This window comes from Pipra filicauda, unplaced genomic scaffold, assembly GCF_003945595.2.
Source record: "Pipra filicauda isolate LSUMZ 115617 unplaced genomic scaffold, ASM394559v2 scaffold242_size1167801_pilon, whole genome shotgun sequence".
Lineage (NCBI taxonomy): Eukaryota > Metazoa > Chordata > Aves > Passeriformes > Pipridae > Pipra > Pipra filicauda.
Window position 1 is genome coordinate 116065 of NW_024104357.1, and position 22443 is coordinate 138507.

At 38.9% G+C, this 22443-nt stretch overlaps 1 protein-coding gene across 3 annotated transcripts in view; it reads right to left on the reverse strand.

Moving 5' to 3' along the window:
- TBL1XR1 (TBL1X receptor 1) overlaps nt 1-22443 on the reverse strand; it is a 110364-nt gene that overhangs the window by 37109 nt on the left and 50812 nt on the right. For 2 of the 3 annotated variants that reach the window (XM_027724606.2, XM_027724601.2), the window contains exon 3: nt 1642-1709. The exons of the other annotated variant lie outside the window; for it this stretch is intronic. The gene's annotated coding sequence lies outside the window, so the exon portion shown is untranslated. The remainder of the gene's footprint in view (nt 1-1641; nt 1710-22443) is intronic. 3 annotated transcript variants of the gene reach the window in all.

The window sequence follows — 22443 nt, forward strand, 5'->3', positions numbered from 1 at the left end:
TTTCTTAAAATATTTATAAAGCTGTGATGTTTTTACTTTGCAGAATTGCCATTTAACATTCTTGAGTGATGCTACTCAAAACTTCCTAATGCCATTTCTCCCATATAAATCTGAAAGCCCATTTTCTTTCACTCTAAGACTAACAAACTCTAATGTAAGCCTACATGCATGAATAGTGCATGCTCAAGGCATTATGCACTTACAGGGCTGGAAATCATACAGTGTGAACAGTACCATGCCCAACTATTTTAGATAAACCAATCTAATGCAACAACAGAAGGGGAAATGCCTTCAGTCTTCACACCTACTCACTCACAACTTCCAGTACCCTTTTGCTTCCTTAATTCACCAGCCTCTAGAGATTTCTCAAGCAAGGCCCACCCCCTCCCCAATATCTCCAACACAGAAAGACCTGGAGCTTGTTTCTTAGCTTGACCACGGAATCCCATTGAGAAGTTCTCATGGTATCCCACCTCATTTTTAGAAAGTATACATAGATACAGATCAATCCAGAAGAATATTTAAATGTATTCTGGTCCCATTGACTGCAATTGCTTAAGTGATGTGCTGGAGCAGAGCCAATACAACATTACCCTGCAAGGCCACAGAGAACATCAGCAATATCCTTTTCTCTACCTTGTGGGGTCTACTTGCAAGATAAGGTTTTTTAAAAACAAATTCCCTCTGTCTTTGAATGCCCTCTATAGACCTAAGACAGTACACAAAGAGAGCTTGCCAAAAACTTTAAGGGAACGTGAATTAAAACCAAAAAAATGGGGGGGGGAGGCGAGAGAAGAGGGGGGAAGAAAAGACATCTGCTACACCCACAAGACATTTGTTAAATTACAGTAGATATTAAAAATTCTACAGATACAAATGTGGTATAAGTTATCTCCTGCTGAAAGAACAAATGCTCAGTTGTGCTCTTGCACAATACTTGAGCATGGCTGCTGGTGGACTGGTGCAGAATGAATTTTCCCTTTCTAAGAAGCAAAGGTAATCTCAGCTCCCTTGTAACCCCAGCCATGGAGAAGAGAGAAGAAAATATGTTTAAAGAAAGCATCCAAAATAAAAAAATTATAGAGGGAGTATAGTTACATGCATTTAAAGAAAATGATTGCAAAATTGTGACTGTGCAGTACACTTAAGAAGAAACAAGTAATACCACATGGTCTGAATATTTGCCCTCTGAACCACATACTTGTATCTTCCTTTAGGGTGACAAGACTTCAGCACTTGAAAAAAGCATACTATAACCAAAATACAGTAACTTTCCACTGTTTTTTAAAAACTGATACACACCAAAGCAATAGTGACTCCCCATTTCCAGGAGACAAAACAGTTTTTATGGTGTGTTTTGACAAAAGCTCTATTTATTAATATTTCCATGCTGTGAATTGATGTGTTATATCATAATAATTCTCAACAAAATGAATATGGATTTACACATGAGACACTAACAGCTCCAAAAGGAGCTGTTAATAAAGACCATTGAATAAAAGAACACTTAAATGTAAGGATTTAGTGAACTGCAGAAACCAATACCTAACAAATACTGTAAATGAACGTAATACTAAATTGTACCAAACTATCAGTCCACTTGTATGACAAATAAATAGATAAATCATTGAGTGTCCTTACCAGAACTACTCTCTGAAACCCCACAAAATTGTGATGAGGCAGCAGTACAGCCCTTGGTATTACACCACCTGTAACACAAACCATATTATGATAGTTTCTATCAATGTTTATTTTAAAGGATGAAAAAAGGATAAAAGCTATTTTTCTACCAGTCTTTTTACTGAAAGAATTAAAACAACATTCAGTTTCCTACTGATAACAATATATGCTTAGTTAAGAAAATAAACAAACAAAAATTAAAGACCATCTTTTGATTATTTACATGGAATTTATTTAAAAAACAAATTACAGGCACAGTTTCAACTCTATCCTCTTGTCACTGTGTTAGTTGAAAGCAAAACCCCACCTCAGAACAGAGCATTAGCTTCAAAGGAACTTCTGTTCTTTTTGTCTGCCCACACTGACAAAGGGGAACTTTATAAGAATCCAGATTAAAGTTTACAAATGGGTAAGTATTGATGCAGAAGCTTATTGCAGTGTTAGCCAATACATACAACTAAAATAATTCAATAGCAAGATAAAAATTAGGAAACATAAGGCCACGATCAAACAAACAAACAAACAAAATTTGTTTTCAAAAGTCATCATTTTTGAGCTGAATTTAACACCAAAAAAGTAAAAAGAGCACAATATATGAAATAATCCTTAAAATACCCTCATGAAGTTAATTTCTACAGGCAACTTCAAAACTTAAAACACTTCCTACAAGTACATTATGCACCTGTGATCAGAATAATTACTGATCCTATATTTGTGTAACACAGTGTATTCCCACCACCAATACTCATTACAGATTAAATCATTAGAGTGATCTTATGTAAACTAGGGGATTAACAAGAAAAGGTTTGAAGGCAGAAGCACAGGAACACTGTCTGGGCACCACAAGAAAAGAATCCATATATCAAAAATAATGCTGTTTGAAGCAGGACATACTCAATAGTAAAAAAGATAAAACCCTGCCTCAAATGGAAGAGGATCTGAAAAGCAACAAGCAATTTTCCATATACTAAACTTGAGCTACAAAGGTTCATGAAATACGTTACAAATAATACTGAAACTTCCCAAACACCTCCTCAAAACAAGGATTAAAACCAAGGAAGGCAACACATGCCTTAAACAGGATGTAGCATTTCAGACGTTCCATCATCCTAAAAGTAACCACTGACCTCTAAGAAACCCTCAGCTATTTAGTCTGTTGCTAAGCTGAATAAGACTTAAAAATGTTGTTTTCCTTTTTTGATTGAGGAATCACAGGGTATTTAGGTCTGCAATCATTTTCCATGTTTAAATTCCCAAGAGATTCAAGTAAACTTCTCTCTCCCTCCCTCCAGCAAAACCTCCAACAGCCAAATGGACATTTGTCACCAAAACCACAGGAAGAGCTCTGGGTGAGAGATGGGAGAATGCCACATGCACTGATGGCACTACACTATTCCATGTATAGAGATGGTAGCATTTAATTAATATTTAATTCACATCTACATATCAACAGTTCTACTTTTCAGAACAAGAAGACATAAATACACCGTTGCAGAGGAGTCAGAAATAAATGCTACAAAGCATCACTGTGAGATCACCAGTGCACTCAGAATAAAGTCAGTTTATTCATCACTACATTTCCGAGAAAAACATTCCAGTACCACCACCCTGGACTGGAAAAGTATCCTGGTCCTCTCTGTAACACTTACTGACAGTAGTTCACAAGATAACTGAAAAGGTCCTGACCCCATATTAATGTAATTTTAATCCTCTGCTAGGCTATCATGTACTGTTTTGATCATTTCCATGAACCTAACCGTATATACCAACTGTACTGCTAAAATTTAATTCGGAAAAAATAATCAGAAGCAAAGTTTAAAACACTTATAAAATTTTAACTCTAAGTGCAAAAGGTCATTAAAAGGGGATGTTGATCCTCCTGGCTGAACAAACAAGACGAAGCAGTAAGTTTCAACACTTCCATGGTTTGAACTTTGTACACTTTATGTTTACATTAAGTACTTTTCATTCATTTGGAAGAAACTCTGTTTCAAGTAAATAACCAAAATTCCCCCCAAAATGATGCCAAACAGGAGAAAGAATCCAGAGGCCCTAAAGGAGGGCAGGGTACCACCACACCCTCAACAGAAGCTGCTTTAAGAGAAATTCCTTTCCTCTCCACAATTCCCCAGAGAGCACACAAAAAACACAACACAGAAGACCAGAAATTCACCATTGCATTAACCTCCAGCAGCAAAGCTGCTCACAGTTAACTCATTTGCCATGGGATGGAGAGGGCTGAGGTGCACAGCAAGAATTAAATGCATGGTCCAACTTATCAGGGCTTTTAAGAACAACTAAGGGGCAAAAGTAATTTTTCAGATGGTTCCAACAGTCAGCTACTTCTGCAGGCACTTGCAGAACATAATGTGACTATCAGAGAATCCCCTAAATTATATTTATCCTGAAAACCTTTTTAACCTGTTTCAAGTCAATATATGAGTAAAAGCCATGGTATGTGTGGCAGAAGCACACTACATAAAGAGAATATGTTCTTTTTTTTTTTAATCTATGTTAGTGACATGAGCAGAATTTGTAGCAAAAAAAGCTTCACATACAGTGAAGGATGTAGGATAAAAACTTTGAATTTAATTATATTCCTACCAAGTGATGTGATGAAATGAAGCACATTCCACAGTGCTCACCTATAATCACAGGGCATAATTTCTCTTACTATATCCTCACTCTTCAGATATGAATTGCTTCATAGTTACATGCTCAGTCTTTTATTTTTCTTCCAAGATGACTATCTACATGTGTTTTAGGGAATCTGATGAGAATCAGACTGCAAAACTACAGTCTCATCATAGTTTAAAAAAAAAAAAAAAAGATGAGCAGGAAGGAAAGGCCTAAGAGATTTACCAGCCTCAGGGGGAGGACAAGAACAGAAAACACTGCAAAAATGTGCATGATTTTGAGAACCAAACATTTTCTCTGATGCTAACAGGCAGGCTTAACAACTGTATCTGTTACTAAACTGCTCACACTCCATAAGAATTTGTGCATTGTGAGCATGAAATCTTTCCCACTGCAGCTTAAAATATCTATGCATTTAAAAACCATATGCAAAAATAGACATTACTTCCCCACTGCAAAATTAATTACAGAGCAGGAGTTTCATCTTACTACCATCAATACACGTGATGATGCCGCATGTAAACACACTGCACTTGTTTTGGCAAAGGACAGCAACACGAATGGTAAAATTTAAAGGATCCTGTGAAAATGTCACTCTCTTTCCTGAAGTGGCTGATTAATATGAGTGAAGGTGGAGGATGGGAACCTGAGAAGGCCATGCTGGATTAACCTGCTGCTAGAGCGTGCTCCTCGATCAGCACGGAGCCCATTCACTCATTTCACGGGTGGGGTTTTTTCCACAACCTTCTTCATTTTGCTGACAGAAAGAAACACAGAGAAAATGTGTCCAGTACGTCTCTAAATTAAAGGATATAGCTATCCACACTAGACTGACTTAATTTCTTCCAATGATAGCTTTGTTTGCAACCCTCCCAAGCTTTGGGCAGCAACTTCTATTAGATGTTCTCCTCCTCCACCTCTTGTCACTGAAATCCTTATTGCTATTAGATGGGGACTCCTTAGGTCCCAATTTTTAAATTAAACACCCAAAAAATCCACAAAAATACTCCCAAAATTGGTTTTCAACAAACAAACAAATAGCTTTGTTTTAATGACTGGCGTTTTTGCTTGTTTTGATTTTAAACCATGTTTAGTTAGGGAAAACAAGAAAAAAAGTAAATTATGTCATAAACAGTACTGATGGGCATTTTATAAATTGAATATGGCCCATCACAGAGAGAGAAATTATCTACTTTTAGGAAGTATTGTTTACTGCTGTCTTCCCCACCAGACCACCTGTTAACAGTATTTGATGTTGTTTCCTTTCTGTATGATGACTATAGATGAGATATCTGATCTGCTCGCTACAACTCATTCCCTCTAATGCCTCTATTTCAAAGACCATCCAACCAACAAATGACACCAGCCTTAAGGCAATGCCCCAAGTAAATGTGCATCTATTCTTCTCTTCCTTATCCCCTGTCATTTCCATAATTCATCCTCTTAACGATTTAAGTGCAGAGGATATTTTCAAAGTACATCAATGGAGCTCAAAAAGTCTTATGGTTGACTGACTGCCAAGGGCACTTCAAGGAAGCAAGAAGTATGTGCGACTATTTTGGAAACAAGATGCTGAAGTTCTCATTCTTTCTATTTTAGAGACAGATATTCCAATTCTTTGTCCTGATCATAATTCACACTACTTGGTTTGAAGTATTTCAGTTTTGTAAGTATACACTTAGTGGGAAAAAAAAAAAAAAATCAAACACAGGAATTATTTTTACCAAACTGGAAGGCAGAAGCATTTTATTTGCTAAAGGTTGCCTCCTCTAGTGCTGTTTCATGACTGGTGATGCAAATGCTACAGGCACTACTTCACAGACTCATTAAAAATGATCTCTGGAGCTTGCATCTCTTTTCCTTAAAAAGCAGCCTTCAAAGTGTAAGCCACTCAAAAGCATTGTAAAGCTGGCTTGTCATTTTCTCATTCCTGAAAACCCTCTATTTTGCCGTTTTAGATTTTGGAAAATTAATATATTTTTCTTATCCCACCCCCCCCCACCACCATTCCATACAACCTCTAGCAGCTTATTTTATGCCATCAGCCAGCATCACTGTCACCATTCCCAGAGCAGAAGGCTGCTGCATAGTTCATGCCTGCCTCTGAATTCATGACCAGAGGTTCACCCTTCTCCACGTGCAGAAAACGAGCAGCCTTCATCTTTCCATTTACCCCCATTAAGTCAGTGCCATCGTGTTCTCCCAGGAGAAAAGTGCAAGAGCTAAAACACCACAAGCGACAGCAGCCAAGGGCACTCAGAAATCAGGTCTGCCCTTGCTGCTCTTGAACTATGAGGAGGAAAGAGCCAAACTGCTGGGCAGTGACTGTGTTTTGCTGGAGTCCCAGTTCCTTTGAACAGATATCAAGCAGCACACTTTGGGATGGAGCACACCCCCAAAACTGGGCTTTAATTTGCTTGGAAATGTATGTAAAAATAGTAGGGCTTGGTCCTAAACCGGACAGAAAGCAGGTTTGTATCATAATTATGTCATATCTAATTAAAGTCCACATCACTAAAAGAGAGATTCGCCAACGTAGATACAAACGTCACTGGGCAGCCACGGTGGTTCTCAAAACCCGCAGTTGGAACATAGCTCAGGACAGGAAAGTGTAATAAAGCTACTGACTGAATAACCTGATTGCTGGAATGTAGTAGATTTTGCTTTATTTTATAGCGTTGTAATAACACCTTACTAGAGGGAACGACAGGTTCTTGGATTTCAGAGATGCAATTCAATCCGTATATGGAGTTACCACACCAACAGCTCTTGCACTCTCCCAGGAGAGTCAAGGTAAATTCTTGGCTCAGGTCTGTAGTGAAAATAAACAGGCAGCATTAATCTAGTCAGCATTTATTCATAAATTACAATAAAACCTCCCAAAACTTAGGTTACTAAGTGGCAGCCCAAAAGACTGTGAGTGCACTAGTCAGGACTCACAGCAAAAAGAAGGTGCCTGAAAAAGTCTTTAACATAGCTCTTGTAATCTGTCTATCATTTGCTTACAGAGACAAAATCATCTTGGGACAGATGGATTCACAAAGTCAACTGAACAACTCAAACCAGACTTATTCACGCCTGCGGTCCTGCTCCACGGAAAAGACTTTGACAAGGAAATAAGAGTCTATTTTTCTTCAATTTTAGAAGCCTTGCAGCTGTGTATTGCTTAATAATTTAGTTTGTTAAAGGCAACAACTGTCAAAATCTATACAAACTAATTTGTCGTGCAGCAATTTTACATTATTGGAATCTTGTTATAATCAGACTAACGCACGCTAGCGCGTTCTAACCATGCCTATAATTGGGTTCTTGGCTGCACAGGCCTAAAGACAGTAATCCAAAACATCTTCCAATTATGCTGAAAAAGCATAATATGTGGAAAGTTACATTACTTAATTTTCAGACTCAATGGGCCTTTAATAATATGAGAAAATAAAATATGTTTGCAAAAGGACACTAATTTGTGGTGCTACTCAGAAAGTTACGTGTTTGAGTAGGAAAACACTGTCTCAAGACCCACAAATACCAGAGCAGCACATACAGAGATACTTATGGAACATACGACAAACTTGAATACAGAAGGTCAAAAATCCATTCAACTGGAAGAATATATTCCATGTCTAGACATCCGAAACAAACAGGGATCCCAGCCACTAAAAACATTCTGTATTTCAAAACTCAGGTAGGTGTGAAAGTAACTCATGAACTTCCAACACATGAACTGTCTATTGCCCTTGCTCTCAATCCTTCACAGGGCAGCTGAAGTTCCTTGAATTTACTGGTAGACCAGCAGCAGCTCAAGACACAAGTACAGGAATCATTGCTTCATATTTCCACTGTTTGACAGATACTTCCTGTGTATTGGCATACAGGTAATTTTTAAGATGTTTAAAGTGTTGTGACCTGCTGTATTAGAACTTTGACAAATATGGTTTATTATTTTTGATACGAAAGATTAGCAAGTAAATATTAGAAGGACAAACAGGATTGCCCAGATGCAGACACACTTCTTAGCAGAGGAGAAAGCACTGAAGTTGCTGCAGAATCACAGAATCGCTTAGGTTGGAAAAGACCTGAGATCAGAGTCCAATCAGACCCAACACCACAATGTCAACGCTTGAAATACAAGCAAATTTCTGTAAATTTTCAATGTATTAAGGGATTTTTTTTATTACTAGAGAATCTTAAAATTTGCCTAAACACCTTGGCAGATTAAGAATGAATCTTGCAGTGGGTTCTCATTATTACAAGAGAAGCAACTGGACTATGTTACACACGAGGCTACTTACCATAAGCACATGCATAGACAAAAGATTCCCTGAGTCACAGGGAACTGAAAACAAAAACATGAACTGTCATGCAAAAAGAGACAGAAAAATACACAGGGACAAAAACTTCAAAACAGCCCTCTGATAGTCACTTCCAACATGGTTCAAACTAACCATGAAACAAGAGAAATTACAGAAATCACACTTCATGTGCCCTGCAGAGTTTAAACACGGGTCTTGTTATCTGCCTTCATACACAACTCTCACCACCAGTGCTGGCGAGTGTGTCAGTGGTGTCAGCTCTTCTTCAGACCACCGTGAACTGGACAAACACTACCAGCTGCACTTTATCAATGGACAACTGAACCTCAAGCACTTCTTGAAATGGTGTGGGTCCCAAGTGATGCCCAAAACACCAGCTTCTCCAGCTGAAGCTCACTGCACCAGTGACACAAGTTGTCTTGAGTTGGTTCTCTGCCCAGAGATGTCCTGGGTACAACACAGTACGTAAGAGCCAGGAAAAAGAACCCAAAAAAAGCATCACAAATAAACCAACTTGCTTTGAAATTGAAATCTTTGGATATCTGCAAGAAAATGGGGAGCAAGAAGCTTTCCTTCAAGGAGTCTGTCTATCTGGAATTGTTTGTTTCACGACGATGACTCCATGAGCTACACTGAAAAACATGCAGAGACACAGCTTTGTGGAGACCAAACACAAAAGCTCAACACCTTTGGAAGGGTGCTGGCAGTTGTCAATTTGGCTTGAAAGCTCCAAGTCCCACACTGTGCTTCCTCTATCATCAATAACTGTGCCTTCCAACACGCAAACAGCTGCATGCAAACCCCCACCCCCCGAAGTGCAGGGTATTAAAAGGCAAAACACTACATCTGCTTGTTGTCAGACATTTGGTACTAATATGGGCTTTTCCTCACACTTGTAACAAATGCTGAGAAGACCTTTATGCAGAAGATGCAGCACGTGGTCAAAGGGACCATGGTACTTCCACTAACAAGTGCATTCCACAAGTAAAGGAAGCCGGGTTTTAATCTAACAATAGCAAATGCTTTCTAGGACAGAACTTAAACCTCCTAGGACAGCAGCTAAATGAGTAATGTAAACTCTACAGATAGTGGGGAAACATTTTTTGTTCCCTGTGAGTTGAGTGCTCACAGCAAAGTTACACAAGAGGGACAAGATACAAAGGCAACACACACGAATTCTGCAGCAGTTACAGCCTGGGGTATCACGGCACTGTTCTACAGAGTTTGATGGAATGCATTTAAAAATGTTTGGATATGTGACAAAACGGATCTAAAAATATCAAGCATATACAAAGTATAACGCATCTCTCACATAGTCTTCCTGCTTTATTATCAATTCAATTAAGAATTCATTAAAAGGACAAGTATAGCACACTTATTAATTTACAGACGATTGCAAGTGTGAGAGAAAAGACAGGAGGCAAAGGAAATAGGCAGAAGAGATACAAACCTGCAGAGAAGTTTGCCCCATCAGAGCAAAGAAAAACATGACATCTCTTTGGTATAGTAACACATGTGCTTTGAGAAGCGATGTGCACTTGAATGCATGTTTTACTCTGATCCCACAGGATAAGGCTTCTTCTTGTGAGATGCCCCTTCTTATTTTATTCTTCTTCAGTTTGCCCATGAACTACACACTTTCAATGGAGGCCTAAAAACTGCCCCTATGTTCTACTTTATACACAGGAAAACATACAGTACTGATGCTGATTTAGGACTCAGATGAAGGTGAGATGTAGGCAATGCATCGCTGGCTTTCCTGTTAGGCCTTGCTTCAAGAGGCATCATTACTTTGAAATTGTCATCCTCAAAAAGTGGTTTTGAAGAATACACCAACTTTCCTTTCAAGCTTTTGATTGCAAAGGCACATAAGCCTGAATATTATTGAAGTAAAAGTTTCAGAATTAAACATACAAAGAAGGATACACAGCATAGATGAATAATATATACCTATAAATAAGCAGAAAAATAGACTTAAAATACCCACATAACTATTAATTAGTTATTAATATTAGATCACTGGTCTATTTCCCTTCAAATTAGCCACCCACTAGCAAAATGTCAATTGCAAAACAAGAGACTATATTTATAGTACAACCTACTTTGAGTTTTGAGCGACATGTCAGCCACTGCTCAATTACAATACCCCCATTGTGTGCCTTCCCAAATTAACACCTAACCATCATCATCAACTATACCAAAAGCCATGTTACATTTTAATAGTCTTTATTACATCACACAAGCTGGTGCAAACATTTTTCCATCTAGAAGTCTACGCAAAGAAAAAGAAAAAGGATCGGACGCTGGACACGGTGACGCTGGGAGAAGCGAGTGTCCAGGAAATGGTAGTGATTTTTGGACCTGATTTTATTACTTCCCATCCACAGACTAGCTTGGATTGCTGGTGCTAGAAGCAGTGCACTGTGAGATGCAATATAATGTACTACTCCATCTTTAGACTGTATTTAAATGGAATAGTTGCCAACAAAGCAGAAACCATCTCTCTAACAATATATCTTATCCATCAGTGGGGGGAAGTGTCTGCACCTGCATAAGACACTGCACAAAACCACACTGGGTCCAGACCAAGCCCAGCAGTGACTCCCAGCTGACCAAGAGAAAGACACATTCCATATGTGGCTACCTGCTGACACGCTGAGGTCCTGCTGAGGCCTCTCCTGTTGCTTCTCTTATATCATGGAAAATCAACAAGGAACATCCCTTCTCTGAAGCTTTTGTGAGTGATGCAACTGAGGATTTCTCTGGTAAAACTAGAGCATAGGCTTCAGAAAAGGTGAATTACATTTTTTAAGATTATGACCACCGTTTTCTTCTGTTTTGTTATTTGCCCTGAAAACAGTTCTCCTCCCCTTCTCGCTCCAGATGCCTGACACTATCTGCAGAAAAGAGATAAAAAAGAGCATCCTGCAGAGGTTCACTGAAGATGGAGAGCTGGCAGGAGAAACTCTGCCAATGCACACTAAATTGCCTCAAGCCTTCTGCTGAGAGAAAAGCAGGACTCAATTGTTTCAGGTATGTCTGCCATGGAGAGGAAACAGAAATGGAGACAGAATTACATAGAAACAGTTCTCCAAACAAACGTAAGCCTAAGGAACACCATCTAAGCCTAAGGAACACCATCTCCTCAACAAGGTGACCTGTGCTCATGTTTCAGTGGATAATAACCTATTTTTACAGTTTTATAGCAGATTAATCTGGAATGTCCAGAAATGTTTGAAAGATAGACTTGAAGAGAAACACAGTAATCACTGCTGCTCAGCTTTCCCCTCGGCATAAAAGCACATCACTTTCCATCAGCTTGCAGGAGCACATTCCTCCTAATAATGCCTTTTACTTACTTCTACAGCTAGCTCTTTCAATCTTGTAAAAAATAAAAAAAATCATCCTCCTAGCCTAAAGATTTACACAAAACCAGGGGCCCTATGCCAGCTGTTTAATTTCTCATGTATTTATGCATACCAAAGTACTTGCACAAAGAAATCAATTGTAGCTGTAACTAATTTTGCATGTTGCCAATTCACCTTTAAATCCAAGGGGAGTGAAGAGAATCCTAAATTATTAAGAACATAATTTGCTTTCTTGGAACAGGATTGTCTATGTTTTTCCATTTTCTAAATTTTCCTTTTATCTTAAAATTCACTAGAACACTATAAACACTAAAAACTAAAGGAGTCAAAATTGAGAAAAGGAAATAAGACCTGCGAGAAGAAACAAAACACAAAGCTATCTGGGATCCAAAGCCACTTTCATCACATGGGATATTTTTATATCCATTGTACAATTTATTTTTTCTAATAACTGTCACACTTGTAAGCAGAAAAGCTGCAAGGTACTTGAAAAGGAGGTAATAAAGAAAAGATGAACCTGGTTCCATCCATCCCGTGATGGGCTTTTCCTTTATGTATACTGAAAGCACTTAAGAAGATCATATCAAAATTTTCAGGATTAGGGTGGCCTTGACCAGCTAAGTGGAAGTCTTCACTATCAGCAAATTTCATTGAAGCAATGGTTTCAGGAATCCACATGTCTTACAGCTGGAAATAAAAACTGGAGCCCAGCTATCAATAAGTGATTTTCCCTCTGTAGCTGTACCACCATAATCAACCTCAAACCAGTTGCTTTATATAAAACCAGCACCAAGTCAAGACCTAGTTCATATTTTCTGATTTTTCTCCTATTCCAAATCTGATTGCTCCAACACTTACCTTAAAATATGCAAACACTACCAGCAGAAGGAAAATATTATTTTAATTTTAATTTTAATTTTTTTTTAGTTACCCTTGCCCCAGGCACAGCTGGCTTTAGAGACTTCGTGGGCAGTCTATGTGGATCTCCTGGTAAGAGAATTCCCCCTCAAAGATGCCAGGGAAGCTGCCTTTCCGCTGAATTTAACCTAATTAACTGAAATTATTGTAACTGAATATCCTGTTATATAACCATAGAAACAATAAATCCTTTGCCATCATATTCTTCACCTGAATTGCAGTTTAGAAAAAGAGCAAAACCGGATGACCCCGTGCAGCACAGCAAGAAAGGCAGACTGAGTTATTCACTTACACAACCTCTGTGGATACACCGAGGGCAAAGGTGTGATCCAGGCCTTGGAAGGCAGGCAGAGGCAGAGGGATGAGGCAGCACTGTCAAGCGAGCATGGACTTTAACTTTGGCTCCCAAATCTGCTAGAAGTGTTACTCAAAATACACCAAAAATGTTGTTTTCTGCCTCAGGTGAAGCAAACAGGTCTGTCTGTTCAGAATAGCAACATTCGGATGAGAAGAGGCTCATTGTAGATATGCCACAAGATGTATTATTGAAAAACAAAAATAGCTCATTTTGTCACAAAGAAAACTGAGAGCACTTGCAAGTAGTTAAAAGAATTGTAGGGCTTTCTAGACCTGTTGCACTTTAGATTTACACATAAATACTGTAATTTAAGAAATGTTAGAAAAAGTTAATAGCAGATCCATTTTTGTTCCCTTTTATATTGAGAAGCAAACTATTTAAGCATTAACTACCCTTGACAATGCAATTAAAACCTGACCCAATTTCTAGACACAAACGACCTGCAATTTTCACAGCACAGCCGTATGTAACCAAATTTATCTCTGTTTACCCTGCCCCTCAATTCCATCTGTAACACTGAAACCTGAGGGAAAAAACCCCAAGGCTACCAGAAATCAGTGCCTGGGAGGAAAGCAAGCAGGTACAGGAGCAGGTGGGGGGATTGCCACCCCCACAGCTCTGCTTCTGTGACTTGTAGAGAAGGAAAAGTCAAATAAGCCTATGGGCAGAATTTATATCACTGCTTTGCACTGCAAAACAGACAGCAAGTGAATTACAAGGCTGCAAAGCCAGGATTATATAAAACCAAGAAACCTCTGGTAGTCATCATCTTTACTATTGAGTATAAATCACAACATGCACTGATACAAACCCTTGTAAAAACTCTGATGTGGTTTTATACACACTTAGATAAAATGGAGCGGTACAAAAACATCTACAAAACAGACAATTAAAAACCAACATATGCAATGGATCATGGGGCCTTTACTCATTTCACTTAAAAATGTTGCTGCTCTATTTCAGGCACATCTCTTTTTGCTCAAGGAACCTTCACTACAACTAAAACCAGACATAATGAACATAATTATTATCATTTGTTTGAATAACAGCAGCATCCAAAAGACCCTTTTTTAAGGTGGGGGCCCCATTGTGTTAATGTTGCATAAACACACAGGACTTAATTCCTGTGCTGAAGAGATCGTAATTTAACTAGACAAGGTCAATAAACAACATCAAAAGTCAACAACGAAGTTTCCTTTCCAGGACTTTTATTTTATTTTAGTATATATTCCCTTAGACCATCTGCTGCTCTCTCTTACGGACCAAGGTTCTCCAGAGAGTCAGTATCACTGCTGTCTGTCCTCCTAGAACAACTATAAAAAAAAAAATAGATAAGAGATTCCTCTTCTGTGGGAGACCAAATACACTGAAGAGTCTTCAAAGATAATGAAAGTGTTGAGATGTAACATAGCTTTCCTAGACATTTGTGAGAGTGCCAGTTGTTTCTGACTTAGGATAAATAAATACAATGTTGAATATTGCCATCTTTATCTAAATTCAGTAACTTCCTTCTCTGGCCAGTGGAATGAAATATTTGTAGTACTGAATGAGGATTAAATGCTAGCCCCCAGTTTATGTGGAAAAAAACTAGATAAAGAGCTAGGTAACAAGTCCATTCTGTGTTTAGAAAAAACAATCTATACAGTGAGACAATCTGATTTCTTTCATTTTCTAACCATATAGCAAACAGTAAAAAAAAAATATATATATATATATATATTCCCTGGTCTAAGGAAATATATATTAAAACAGAACAACAGCCAGCATAAATACAGGCACCAAGCAAGATTAGAGCCGAGCAGGCAGGGAAGTGTCTTGTGGGAACAGGCTGAGAGAGGAAAGGAAAAAGCATCACAGAACAGTCACTTTTTCTGCTCTTGGCTCTGGCTGCTGGGCTGAGTTAAGGAATGCCTTATTAAACAGCTGAAGCTCCAGAAATTTGCAGCCATTATCCTGGTGTGAGGTAAAGCGTTACACATGCACTTCTGCCTGGCTAGGATTCTTTCCTCACTCAGCAAATATTTAGTAGATTTAAGATTCCCAAACCAAAATATTTTTTCTAGGTGTTACTAAAAGAATCCATACACCTCACTTAGAGTTGGTTAGAAGTGATAAACAGATGCATCTCCTACAGTGAAGTCTGCACTTTACAGACCCTACAGTCTCCTGTACTAAGATGCAATGACAGAAAGACAAAAAGAAGCAAAAATCCTTCCTCAAAATGCTTCGATTTTGGAGGAATTTTTGGCATTCACCTCTTAAAACAGAATTGTCCTCCCCCCCCTTTCAGTATATTCCTGCTCTTTTCATTTAACTCGAGACACATATCATGAAATTCTTCTCTGGAATACACAATGAATCACAGTACACTTTTCCTTTTGACAAATCCACTGTACTTAAGGAATGCAAGTGTTTCCTTCACCCAGTTCTCCAACTGAGCTTCCTAATTATAGCACTCTTATCGCAGGATTTCAACGTATGCTGGCAGAGGGGCTCTACAGCACACTGAATTCAAAGTTGAGATGGCCACGAAACTGCTCTTCAAGCCCTCTAAAACCATGCCCATGGTAAGATCACACTGTGCTGCCTCAACTCTGACACTGTGTAAACGAGCCACAGCATTATCCTCCAAATGGTCCTAACTTACGCTCAGCTCCCACAAACCACCCAAGGAAGGGCTGTGACTTCACTCACTTCCCAAACAGGCCCTTTCAGTTGACCCCTAGGCAATTTTCATGACTGTAGCCAGAAGAGATGTGCGAGGCAAGGCTAGATTTATTTTGTTTTTAAATATATGACTTCTCTGACACACATTAATTTTCTGGTGGAAGATTCCTGTGGATATAGCACTGTCTAGAACACAAATGACATGCTGCCAGGGCAAGAAAATAAGGAAGCAAGTGTGTTACTCTGTGACCTAGATCTCCTCCTGGAATCCCCGAGCTCCTTTCCCTACTCAGAGCACTGTGCCTACAAACCACTGTGGATTTTCCACCGGATGAGTTACAAGTCACAAAAATATGTGGAACAATTGACTTGGCTTAAGCTGCAATGCCTTTTCTTCAAAAGCAAGCAGAGAGGTTCCTAACTTATGAGTCCTGCATAGCTGACATCTTTTTAAGTTGATGTCACCCACCACAGCTGTAACTTGGCGCTTCTAGTAAAACTCTGCTCAAGCTTTGCCTTTCCCTATGTTTCTCCACTCATCCATTATGCAAAAAGTCCCACATCTATCTTGGGGTAACAACAGAACCTTAGGAACCCCAAAAATGAGTATTTTTTTCCATAGGTTTGCTATGTATAGATGCCACAAGTTCTCTTTGGAATGCTTTAGAATTTACGCATGTAACACTCCTTTTCAAAGCATAAATTTAAAGATTTACATAACAGATTAAACTGCTTTCCAAATCAGACAAAAAATGAGTCCAAGACTTATGTGCTTCTGAATTTGCTGAAGTAAAACGTTCACATTAATTATACTGTTTTCTCCCAGGTGACAGTTTTTGTCCCATGTTCCCAGTTCCCTCACGACCCAACACCAGAGCTCCCAAGAACTACAGACACAGGGACCCCAGGACTAAGACATTTCAGAGGATGACAGTTATGCTATGCCATGTAACACTTGATCTTCTTCCAATTATGCTACAACCCACATCTGACTGCAGATGACTGAAAAGCAGCCTGATAAAAATGAGAAGCTTTAACAGGGGCAGTCCGAGTCCAAGCCAACATCACTGGGGCAATCCCTCCAACTGCCTCTACATGGGCATACTGCAAGACAAAAAATGAGATTTTATTTACTTTGTGTTATGATGAAAAGGAAATTCAATTGAAACACACGGACCACCATGGAGACAATCACAGCTAGTGTGAGTAAAAAAAAAAAAATTAAAAACCCCCAACCTTAAAAAAAAACACCAAAAAAAACACCAAAAAAAGAGGGAATGCTTGTTCCTGTATATATCCTACCGATACGCTGAGAAACTTCAGTCAGCTTCAGCAAAGAGAATGGTAAAACAAAACTGGATGGGTCAGCGAAAGCAACTTTGCTCCACGACAGCCCATTCACCACAGCTCCCAGCTCCAGCCAAGAATGAGGATGGGCCAGAGTCTGCCCATCCACTGGGGTGGACTTTCAACCAGGAATCTCATGAACTGCAACAGCACAGGGAATATCTTCGTGATAACCAAAATTGAACAGTTCAGCACAAAAGGATTTTGTTTTTAGAAGAAGTTAAATATAAAAGAAGCTAGGAATTAGGCCAGTAGAAAGGTACGCCAACAATCTCTTCTAAGCTGCATTCACAGTCATGAACTCAAAAACACACTAGTTACTTGCTTATCATAAAAAGAATGAAATGTGTATGAGAAAAGGCAGCAATGATCTTGGCTAAAGAGCAGAACATCACCTCAGGGGTGCCAGTGGTAGGAAATAATACAATGTATTTTATCTTTTATGTAGAGCAACACCCCAGCATCCCTAATGTGGTTTCCATTTGCAATTTACGTAATTAAGTGACCTCCTCACAGTTCAAAGGTAAGGGCTCAAATATCCTCACCTACTCCTCAACTTACTTCCCATTTCCCAGATGGTCAGTCTTCAGAAAACACCTTCTGAGCCTCAGCCACTTGTTGGTTAAATCCATTCTGACGGTTCATTAGTAGAATAATTTATCAGCTGTTGCAAGAATAGCTGTTACAAATTTGTTTTCTATGTAAATCAGGTTCCATGAACTAGGATGGAATTCTAGCCTTTTCAAATGCATTTTAATGTGAAATGCTGACATGAAGTCTTAAGTTCATTTGATTATTTTTTCTGTTTATGTTATTAGCAACCAGTTTTTCTGGCACTCTTTTCTGTTCCAGTTCAATCACTCGGTTGAATTACTTGAACTCCCACTGAACTGCACCAAAAAAAGGAAAATTAACTAATGCCTCATTTGATCTTGTGACCATAAAACTTGTGTTTTCATTCCCTCTTTAACCTTTGACCATCTATTTTTTCCCTTAATTTGTGTGTTATGTACCTGATACTTTTAAATTTGTTTCTTTTATTCATGAAAAAAGAATCTGCTCTGATTGTTGATCTGCCCCCTGTTCATTTTAACCACTGAGTTCATTAATAAGCATACACTTAAAATCATTTCTTCACAGTCCATCATATATATATATATATATATTATCTGACTTGCTGTATGCTCTTTACCAGAAGTGCATAGTTGTTTTCACAAAACATGTCAACTAAGCTAATAGAGAAAACAAGTCACAAGAGTGAAATGGCTGATTTTGTAAGAGCTCATTTGCCAGCTTATTACTTTATTGAAATCCTCTCCCTTTCATATTGTTATGATGGACTTTAACTTGACCTACGCTACTAGGCTTATCTTTTTCTAAAAACAGCTGTCAAACGCCTGAACAGATCATAAAACATCATCAAAACACATGTAGACCTTAATAAAACATGGTCCATCTACAGCCAAAAGAAATTAAGCGAAAGGGGAAGATTTCATGAATACCATTAATGAGGACAAAGATTCCAAGCGTGGCTCACATTTGACACCAATACCCTCCATTTGTGTGAGTATTAAACTCATGGATGCTGATCCTACATACATATGCTCAGTATCACCCCCTCCGATTATTCAGATCCCTTCTCTTGAACAGTTTCTTATATTTGTTCACTAAATTACAATAAGAACACCACACATGACCTTTATTTACAAATATGGGTGCAATAACCCACTGATTACAATTTCTGTTTCTGTTAATTTGGTGAACTGGAGACTTGGCATCCAAGTACAGCTTCCGGACCTGCCATCCCTGTTGATGGCCCTGAAAACACAAGGTCCCTGGTCTTTACTGACCAGGTCACCAAAGGTCTCAGCTTCTCCTAAGTAAATAAAAATCAGTGTCACTACTGTCATTCCCCACAGTCTGCAGACTTCCTGTTGTTCTGCAGCAATATCCATTATCTCCCAGCATCAGCACTGCTGAGACTAAAGGTAGCTTTTACCTTTGTTAACTTGAACTTACAACAACTTTCTGTTGACAAGAAGGAAACCAGGATCAAGGCCTGATGGTACAAGTGACACATTAACACAGTCTTCTGTGAAACAAGCCTTGCTCTTCTCCAGATGGCAACATTAATGTGCTGGGACACAAAAGAGCCTGTCCTTGGGTTTTCTCTACAACATCCTACTTCATGCACACCTATGATATGCAGTCCAATTTTTTAACTACACAACAAACTTAGTCAATGTCGAGAAGATTTTACGCTGTATTTCTAATTCTTTCAATATAATAGAGCAGGAAAAGGGTGATTTCAGGTTACACGACTTCACCACGGGCATATGGCAGTGAACCCAGAGCAGAAACATAAAATCTCCCTCTCCTCTAAAGCAGATGGCACACTGATCAAGTAAGATATAATCTAATGCTAACTGCACTACTATTGCTGCCATTATCTATTGAACAAAACCAGTATAAAGCAGTAAAGACAGAAAAAACCCAAGGCAGGAGAGGTGAAGCAGGAGGAACACAACAAGGAAAAAAACAGAGTAAACCAGCTGTAAGAGAAGACAAGCCACTGCAGCAGAAGAGGCCTCTTTTCAGGTACATTTAAGATTTAAAATGTATGAATGGCAGTAGACAAGGAACAGCCAATGGCCCTTATCCTATTTTAGAGGATGTTCCCATAGAGTTTGAGATACTGGCCCAGTTCCCTCTGCTCTTGCATGGCACTGGGCACCTGCCAGGGGCTAAATAATCCCGGCTGCTTAGATAATTATATATTTATGATTCTGCCGAGAATTCTTAGTCAAAGCTTACTTCTGAACTGTAAAATGCTTAGAGAACCAGAAGAGAAAGTTCTCTGACAAACGTTACTTCAAAATGGAGCCACCACTTCTTAATTTTTTAAGGACGTTCATTTTGAGTTTAGTTGACTCATTTCATGATGAACTTTAATGGTAGAAAAAGGGGAAAAGGGGTGTTTTCCTTCTGAATCAGAAAGGGATCTTGCTAATGTGTTTAACTTGCTTTCTGTAAAGAAACAGACATTTCAAAAACTCTTTCAAAAATGGTTCAGAATACAATATACATACAATTTTTAATGCTTATCACAGTATGCACCCTACCACATGACACAATTTTTCTTTTGTATCACATTATTAGCATTTCCTCTTCCACACATAAACCACTAGATGAACTAATTCATGCTGGTCAAATAAATAGAACTGATGTATAAACATTTTGAAATATAATTTCTCAACCATAACAAATTATCAGACAAAATACATTGCACTTCACATTCCTTCATTGGTAATAGCATCCATTGATTTCAGAAGGAGCAGAACAGTCTAAAATTTCATGTTGTCACTTATCTTAGACTATTTTAGAAACTGCTAGAAATATTTTTTTTTCCTCTTTTAAAGCTGCACTCCATAAACTGTACAACCAACAGCCTCAACAATAAATTTCATGGGCACTTTCAGGCCCTACTGTTCAAAGTGCTTTCAAGCCTGATTAGCTTTATGCATGCGAGCGCTCCTTATTTATATCTCAAAACAACTACTCCTACATTCAAAGTTACATGTATGCACATGCATTTGTATTTCATAGAATAAGGGCCTTAGTCTTGCAGGGTTATTTATTTTTAAGCCATTATTCAAGGCTCTTGAGGCCAACATCTTCAGCACTGTCAAGTTTCATAAACTCTTGAAAGCAGGGGTCCCTGTGCTCAGTATAATCACAACTGACCTTCAGCTCTACCACCTTACAAAGTTCTGCCCATCTCCAGATACTCCGTCGTATATACTTATACTGGAGAGATGCCACTCAGCTCCTCTTGAAACAAAGCCAATTTTGCAATTCCAGTGCAAAAACCTTGGAGCTGGTGGCACAGACCTCAAGTTGTCCTTGGCAGCTGTCAGCAGAGGCAAAACTTCCACACCAAACCCCTCCAGTTCTGGGTGCAGGCTCCTGCCCTCTCCCTCATTTGTCTTCCTCTACATGAAACCATTTTAACATAATGGACTGGCAGAAGGTTAATGGCAGATAGATCAGCATTTAGATGGGTTTAGCTGCTGGAGAACCACAGGCTAATATTCATTTATTCCTTCAGCTCTCTTCTGAGGAGTGGTAGGGTCACAGGACAACCTAAAGGCACCATAGAGGGGTTCAAAGCAAAAAATCTTGCTGCAGTCTTGGGGGAATTTTTGGAGACATCTTCCAATCCCTTCACTGAACGCCTTTTTTCTTTGGAGTGACTTATCCTCCCCATCTCCTCCAAGCACTCCTGCTGTTTCTGGGCTAAACACACTGGGTAGATAACTACATTGAAATGTTGCACCCATGGAATTTCCCGGCCCAAGAGATTCAGCGCCCGCAGAGTTGTTCTATAACATCTCTTACAGACAGGAACAGTTGATGTAACAAACAACAGGTGTGTCACACCTTCAAAACACACTGTGATGGCTTCACCTAAAAGCAGACAGCATTAAAAAGAATGGATTCAAATCACCTAGTCTGTATTGCCCCCAAGATTACATGGACATGCATTAGCTTTTGATGACACCGGTTTCCTGGAGAATAAGTAACACAGGCTCACTGCTTATCCTCAGACTTGGCCTGTGGCAGCTTGTAATAAACAATAACATCCCCTATTCTTTTCTGCATGAGACTTTTCAACCAGTGAGGGTGCTGATGTTTGACAAACCACCCGTGTAGTAAAAGATGGAGCTAAGAACCCAGGCACAGTGTTTTGCAGGATGCCTCTCAGAAGGCCACCATGTTGCCTTGTTTGTTGGATTCCTTCACAGCCATTTTTGGATGCAAAATTAAACTCATCATAGCAACCTGTCATGTAAGAGCCTCAAACCGTACCTCCCACCTTTCTCTAAGTTTCTGGGTTTTGCACAGTCCTTTATATATATGGAGATATACATATACGTGCCTGCATAGATACGTGCACAGATAAGCAAACTCCTATTGCCACACAAATTTATGCACACACAGAGACCTGCTTCAGTAACTTGTAGAAGACAGAAAGACAAACTATTTTGCTTCCAAAACTCACAAGAGAAGCCTTGCAAGGTATGATGGAAAACCTCTCTCAGGCAAGCTACCTGATCCATCACATAAGAAAATTTATTTGCTAAAGCCTTTGCTGAAA